A 7,180-nucleotide genomic window follows, 5' to 3' on the forward strand; every position below is an offset into this window, starting at 1 on the left:
TTAGACTGCGTGATTGCTAGTTTAGCTGTGAGGGGGTGATTTCCACAGAAGTTAGTAAAAGTGTTAATTTAGTGAAAGTGAAGTTAGACTGCGTGATTGCTAGTTTAGCCGTAATGGGTGATATTTTAAAGTGAGTTTCACAGTTTAGCAGAGATAAAACTGACAAAAAATATTTGTTCATTTCTGTAAAATTCTGTAATATTTCTTCAAACAGTTTTTATACTTGAATTAAAATCATACTACTGGTGTATTTTGTGTAGTACCAAAGACTTGTTTACAAATTTTGAAATGTATTATTTACAAGAAACATTAAAAATTTCCTGGAAACTGTTCTAAATGCAAAAGAAACTATATGAGTGAGTGCCACAGCAAGTCTTTAAAAGAGATTAGAAGCAGTAACTACAGGGGGACTGAAAAGTCTGGAACCATACGTGATTTGCAGCTTTTCTTAATTTCAGATGCGTGACTGATTATGGGGCTGTCAAAGCATGAGAACATCGAGCTAATCCTGCTGGTATTTAAAACTTGTTCCAAATTACAAGGACATCACATGGGAACACATTCTGTAAACTGTAATATCTCCACTAGGAACAAAATATTGTCTTTTCTAGTTCTATTAAGTAATTTTGGGCTTCGTCAATAATATTTTCACTATTGATATTAAGTTCTGTGGATTTAGTTAAACTCTTCACATTGTTGGAAAACTTGCAAGTATTTCACTTTGTGTTGTACTGCAGATAAAATATGATGTAAATATTCTGTCAGTCTCTGATTTCTTGGCTGTGAAGTTATTCAAGTTAAATAAAGTACAGAGATTTTGTAGATAATTTGCATGAATATGTAAAAATATGCTTAAAACGATACATGGCTGATAAGGTTATTGGATCTAGCTTCCTTATGCATAAGAGATGATTGTTTATAAATTGATATATTTGGTGTTGGGGGTTTGAAGGATTCCTGCTCATTCTGGATTTTATATCTGCTCCAGAATAAAATAATTACCATAATATGGAAATTCAGAAAGTAAAATTGGGGGAGGGGTGGACACATTTGGATATATGTTTGTTTGTTTTCTAAATCTATTCAAGAAGTACTGTTTATTAAAGAATATTTTAACCATTTGCAGTTTGGAAAAAATAAACAAAATTGCTGATGGAACATTTTGATTGATGTTTTTTTTTTTTTATCAAACTAGTTCAGTGTAGAGTAGGACTGGTGTTGTGGAATGATTAGTAGATACTGTGAACATTGGCAGACTTGTTGATTAGTAGATACTGTGAACATTGGCAGACTTGTTGATACTGTGAACATTGGCAGACTTGTTGATTAGTAGATACTGTGAACATTGGCAGACTTGTTGATACTGTGAACATTGGCAGACTTGTTGATTAGTAGATACTGTGAACATTGGCAGACTTGTTGATTAGTAGATACCGTGAACATTGGCAGACTTGTTGATTAGTAGATACTGTGAACATTGGCAGTACTTGTTGATTAGTAGATACCGTGAACATAGGCAAACTTGTTTGTATTTACGGAGTTCACGATTTGATATATTTTCTTCTTTCTATGGTTAGCCCATTCATACTATACTGTTTTGTCCAAATGATAAAGTGTTTTCAATATACTGACCTTTGGGATTCGTTTTCATGGTCATTTTAGTCATTTAGCTTCAGCTGACATAACTATGATAAAATTACTTCACTCAGTTTGTAAATTTACTATTTTTTTTCTCTCCCTTTTTTTTAATATTTTACTTGTTAGTTCTAGGAATTGGGTTTGAAAGATAGAAAATATCAGTTCATTTCAGCAAACATGCACGTACACACACGCGTGTGTGTGTATATATGTATATGTTCCTTATTAAAAATGTAAAATTAATCAGAAATAAAAATATGCTGACATTGAGATTTAAGATAAATTTAATATTCTGACAAACAAAGGTCTGCTACACCTTTAATTTGCGATTATCGTTCACATCAGTAAAGAAAAGATGTTGTTTTAACACCATAGGTATATGGAGAAACATCATACGAGTTTGTGGCTCAGATGATCCAGGAGATTGACATCAGTGAGGATGATGTGTTTCTCGACCTTGGAAGTGGTGAGTAACCCAGTAAAAAAACTAATGTACATTCTGTAACTGTGTGAAGCCTTAATTTGCCATCATTCAGGGTTATTGATGAGGGGTGGAATTCTCCAAAACTGGATTAACTTGATGACCAGTGGTAAATCAAATGACAGTCTGGGCTTCCCATTTATTTTTAAACAAATAATAATTACCTCTGGTAATTTTTTATTAGGAAATAAACAGTATATGTTACTTTTAGTGCTATTACACTATTGTACAAATTACTTAACAAGTGAATAGACAAGTCCGAAGTAACTAGCTTTTCTGTTGAGTTTATATGTACAATGTATGGGCAAAATATTGTGTTTTAAAACAAATGTCCAAGAAATTAAGTTTTACTTTGTAAATAAAATACTAAAATATTGTTATCTTTGGGTCAAACTCTGACAGTGTTTAAAAAAACTATTGTTCAGCCTCTCATGTTTGTAGAATCTATGAAAGCCATAAATCTTTCTTCTGGATGTTTATGTATGAGACTGATTGTTCTTATTGGTATTTCCATAAAAGTATGGAAGTTCTTTGAATGCACTTATTTTAACGATTGTTTGGTAAGTGATAAATGAAGAGCTTTTCAATTTAATAAACACATAATGCAAGCAAACTAGTTTATACTTTGATTCAGTAGTTATTTTACATCAGTAACAGTGAAGAGTCTGGAATTTATTCAACATAATGCGAACACATGTAATATGCAGTATCAAGTAGTAATTCATCTTGTTTGTCTGTGAACTCCTTTCACAGTTCTGATGCTAGCGGGACAAAACTTGGGATTGCCTGGAAGGGTGTTTTTATGTGTATGGCATAACCCTTATGAATGTTGGTTACCATAGGGAAGAGGGGGGACCCAAAATATTATTACTCAGGCGTGATGGGGGTGGGGGTCTAGGAGTAGGTTTGCATTCCAATCTGGAATATGACTTTGTGCTCCTGTCCCCTCAGGGTCTTGAGGGCATCATTGTGTTAACTGTTCAAACCCCCACTCACACAAGCTTGTGGATAAAATTGGTAATGGTCAATATAACAGGTGAGTGTCCTAATGTTTTTTAAGGTATGGTGTAGCTATGGAAGTAATATAGGATAATGGAGGAGCTTGATCTATACACTGGGGCTTCTGTAAGTACTGAAGGGGCCTTTGAACCTCACAGTATAGTGTGGGTTTTGTTGTCATAGCTTGTCGTTTAACTGCTAGTAGCATAGTATACATTGGTGTGATTACGTTTATCTGAAAACATATACAAGTGCGATGTACAAAGTGATATTTTGTTCACTGCATTCATATTCCTCACAATACTGGTCATGATATAACATTAACTTAGCCACGTGACTTCTTAGTGTAATGGGTGTTTGTGCTGAGACTTTAGTGACAAAAAGAATCTGAATATGACAGAAATAGTAAATGTAATCATTTCTGTCCTACCTTCATTTGGTAATATTTGTGACATTAATGTACTAAGAATAGCTCTACAAGCACTGTAATTTCAAGTTGCTCTATAAATAATGCTCCTAAGTAACAATGAAGGAGTGTGGGAACAGTTGCAAACACCAGAGAATGCATTTTGTTTTCACCAAGAATGGGATCACTAAACATGGGAGATACATCCTAGAATATTTTATGTTCTGGAGTTCAAAGTTGAAGGCAAGTTTCAAAGGAATTCTGTTTAATCACAGGTTTCTTTGACAAGTAGCTTTTTCATTCAACTAATTTCTCTTTTTTTTATTATCTCTTTATTTTATTTTAAATAACAGTGCCTTTTTATTTCATATTTTTTCACTTACCTTACTTTACCTGTAGCCACTTTTCCTTTTTTTTTTCTACCATTTCTCCACACCTTTACTAACTTATTTTCAAGGTAGAAGATTACCAACTCTTTTTTTACATAATTAATACATACATATCATTGTTAATATGTTCCCTTCAAACAAGATATTTGGGAATTTTTAATATAATTTGTTTTCATTTACTGCAATTTGACCTAAAAAATAAAAGATGTTCTTTGGTTTTTTTGCTTTTCAGTTACCTTGTTGAACTAATTTTTTTATTTTCAGTAATTTAAATTAGCAGTAGAAACAAGTTAGATTTTTTTAACATCCTATGCTGTTTTGACAAATATAAGTTTTTGAAGTGAACCTTTAAATTGAGATGTATAGTCACTGTTTACAATATAGGTTTTAGAGGGTTGAATGTGGCTCAGTGGTATGGATCTGTCGGTCATTTGCTCATTTCTCCTATTACCATAGTGGTCATGGGTGCATTAGGATGGCATTCGTTAAATTGCACTATTCAGTTAGACAAGAGTTAGTGGCGGATGCTGTAAATTAACTGTCTTCTTTTTAGTTTATAGGTTCAAAATTATGGATTGGAAATGCAGATAATCTTTGATTTGCACATGTCCTAAAACACACAAACATGATTCAGTTTTATATTAACCTTTTGTAAATTTTAAACATCGGGGTTTATGTTACTGCACTTGATTGAGTTTTTCTCTTTGTTAGATTTTATGTTGGAACTACAAGTCTGTGTGCAAAATATAAGCACAAACAAGATTTTTCCAGTATAACGTGAACTTTTTCTACTCTATTAGGTGTTGGTCAGGTTGTTCTTCAGCTGGCTGCTATGTCGCCATGTAAGATGTGCATTGGGATTGAAAAAGCTGATGTTCCCACACTTTATGCTGAGGTAGTGACTTTTATCATAATTTTTTTTTTTACTGTTTTTTAATTTACTTTAAGATAAAATAAATTGATCTGGAAGCTTAGAAACTGAACACTTTTATACATAAAAGTTTGTAACTTTGGTACGAGTCCAAGTTTTTCTATTTACAATGAGATAGTGTAGCAATATGGTTTCATCAACCATTAACATCCTATTATATCTGAAGAGTGTTGTCCTTATATTACAACATTAATGTTTTTCAGCTTCAAATTAAATCTGTTGTTACTAGGTCTTTCAGTGTTAAAAACTTTGACATTAATAAAGTTCTTGGACAATTCCTTTAACTGCATGGTGCTCGGAGCATCTCACGTTAAGGGCACAGTTGAACCAGTGAATTAAAAGTGTATTGAAAATAAACTTGTTGTCTTTCTTCCACACATTTATTTAAAAACAAATACTTCAGAGTTGAAAGTTATCCGGTAAAAAAAAAAGATTTATTTATTTAATATTAATAATTAGTGTCTGTAAACTTCTTGAATTTTTTTTTTTGAGTATAATATGGTATTTAAAGCCACCTCGGAGGAAAGTCGAAATAGTTTTGAACGGAAATAATGCTAATTTGAACCTTTTAACTTCAGTATAAGTGTAGTTTATTGATTTTAAACAATCACTGTTTCTCATCCTCGGTTGTCATGGTGTGATGTAACTACTTGTTATATCTCAGCTTTGAGAAATCATTGACCAGTGATCTAAGCACACCATAAAATCTGTTTTTCTGTTATTTTAAATTCAGTATGACTTCCAGTTCAGTGGAGACTCATGTAAAGATCAGAACCAAGTGACAAAATCTTAGCTTGGTGATATTTTACTTGAAAAGATGTTTGTGAACAATTTCTGCTACAGTTACAGTCCTGATTATATTTTTTTCCTTTAAAGCTTACTTTCTGTATCATAATGTTATGATGCTGCATTATGATAGAAACGGAAGTGTTTTTCGTCAAACAAGATGAGATTGGCTTAGTTAGGCCATTTTGCATACTCCCCTTGGGAAGTTTCGTTTCACCAACAGATCCACTGATTGTTAGGCCATGGTTATACTAAGCCTACTAAGTACTAAATACACCTGTTTCTCAGTGAATGCATTGGAAGGGAGGAGGAGTGGATGTTTTTAATGTATGTCTTATCTCACTTTAGTCACCATCATCATTTTATGGAATGTACTTCAACTACTGGTGAAAATGCTGCTGCCAATGGTACTAATGTTGCTGTCAGTGCTCTTCATCTATGGACTACTGATGTCACAGATTCTAATGTCAGTGTATCTTTCTAATAGACATCAAACGTAGACAACTTTTTACACACACACACACACACACACACACTTATATATACATGTATAGAAAATTAACACTTAAACAGACAAGCAAAATATAATCTAAAGGAAGGACTGCATTAATAACAGTAAATCCAAACCTGTGATAAATGACATTTAAATGAACAAAACCAAACAAACTTTACAATGCTGCATAAATTAAAAGGATCCCCAGGATACAGGTTATAATGTGGGATATAAAGTGTGCCCTGGGGTTTAGAGGTCACTGCAGAAGTAGTACCCACATTGGGGTGAGTATACACCGTTTATCAGTTATAACTTCCGTTCACCAGTCTCACATCAAGAAACTCGTACAAATTTAATTCAATATAAATACAAGTTTGGAGAGTGACATGTGGGTGCTTAAGCCTGAAATGTCCCGCATCTGTATCGCCCTTCGCTGGCTACAACTTCCCACATGTATATCACCCTTCACTGGCTACAACTTCCCACTTCTATATCACCCTTCACTGGCTACAATGTCCCACATCTGTATCACCCTTCGCTGGCTACAATGTCCCACATCTATATCACCCTTCGCTTACTCTCATTTAATAGTAATGTGCCATACTCTTCTGTTATAAGTATTATAACTTCACAATCATTTGGATTTTGTAAAATTTTTAATAAATTACAGTATTTCATTATTAATGTTGAAGTATTGATGCAAATATTAATATTCGATGGATTTAATTAAGAAATACTAAATAAACCTTTTAAAATATTTTGTAATAAATAATAAAAAAAAATTAAATTCATATAAAGAAGTAAAAATTAAGGAGTTTTTGCTGAAAGTTTTTCAATAAGTATTTTTAGTTTTTAGTAAGGTCGTTTAAACAACTTGGCACTACTTTTATGCAGATACCTTATCACATATAAAGGCTTGTATAAAGTCTGAAAATTGGTAGTTACAGTGGACTTAATGGGAGTTATATTAGTTAGTTTAGATAACTTGGTTGTGCTTTTATAACTCTATACTAGTACAATTTATCTATTGTATAACTAATTAAGTTAAAGTAGGGCT

General features: G+C 32.7%; 1 pseudogene; it reads left to right on the forward strand.

Moving 5' to 3' along the window:
• Positions 1–7,180, forward strand: part of LOC106469658 — a 42,611-nt pseudogene that overhangs the window by 16,958 nt on the left and 18,473 nt on the right.

Source organism: Limulus polyphemus, unplaced genomic scaffold (genome assembly GCF_000517525.1).
Source record: "Limulus polyphemus unplaced genomic scaffold, Limulus_polyphemus-2.1.2 Scaffold3597, whole genome shotgun sequence".
NCBI classification, from domain to species: Eukaryota; Metazoa; Arthropoda; class Merostomata; order Xiphosura; family Limulidae; genus Limulus; species Limulus polyphemus.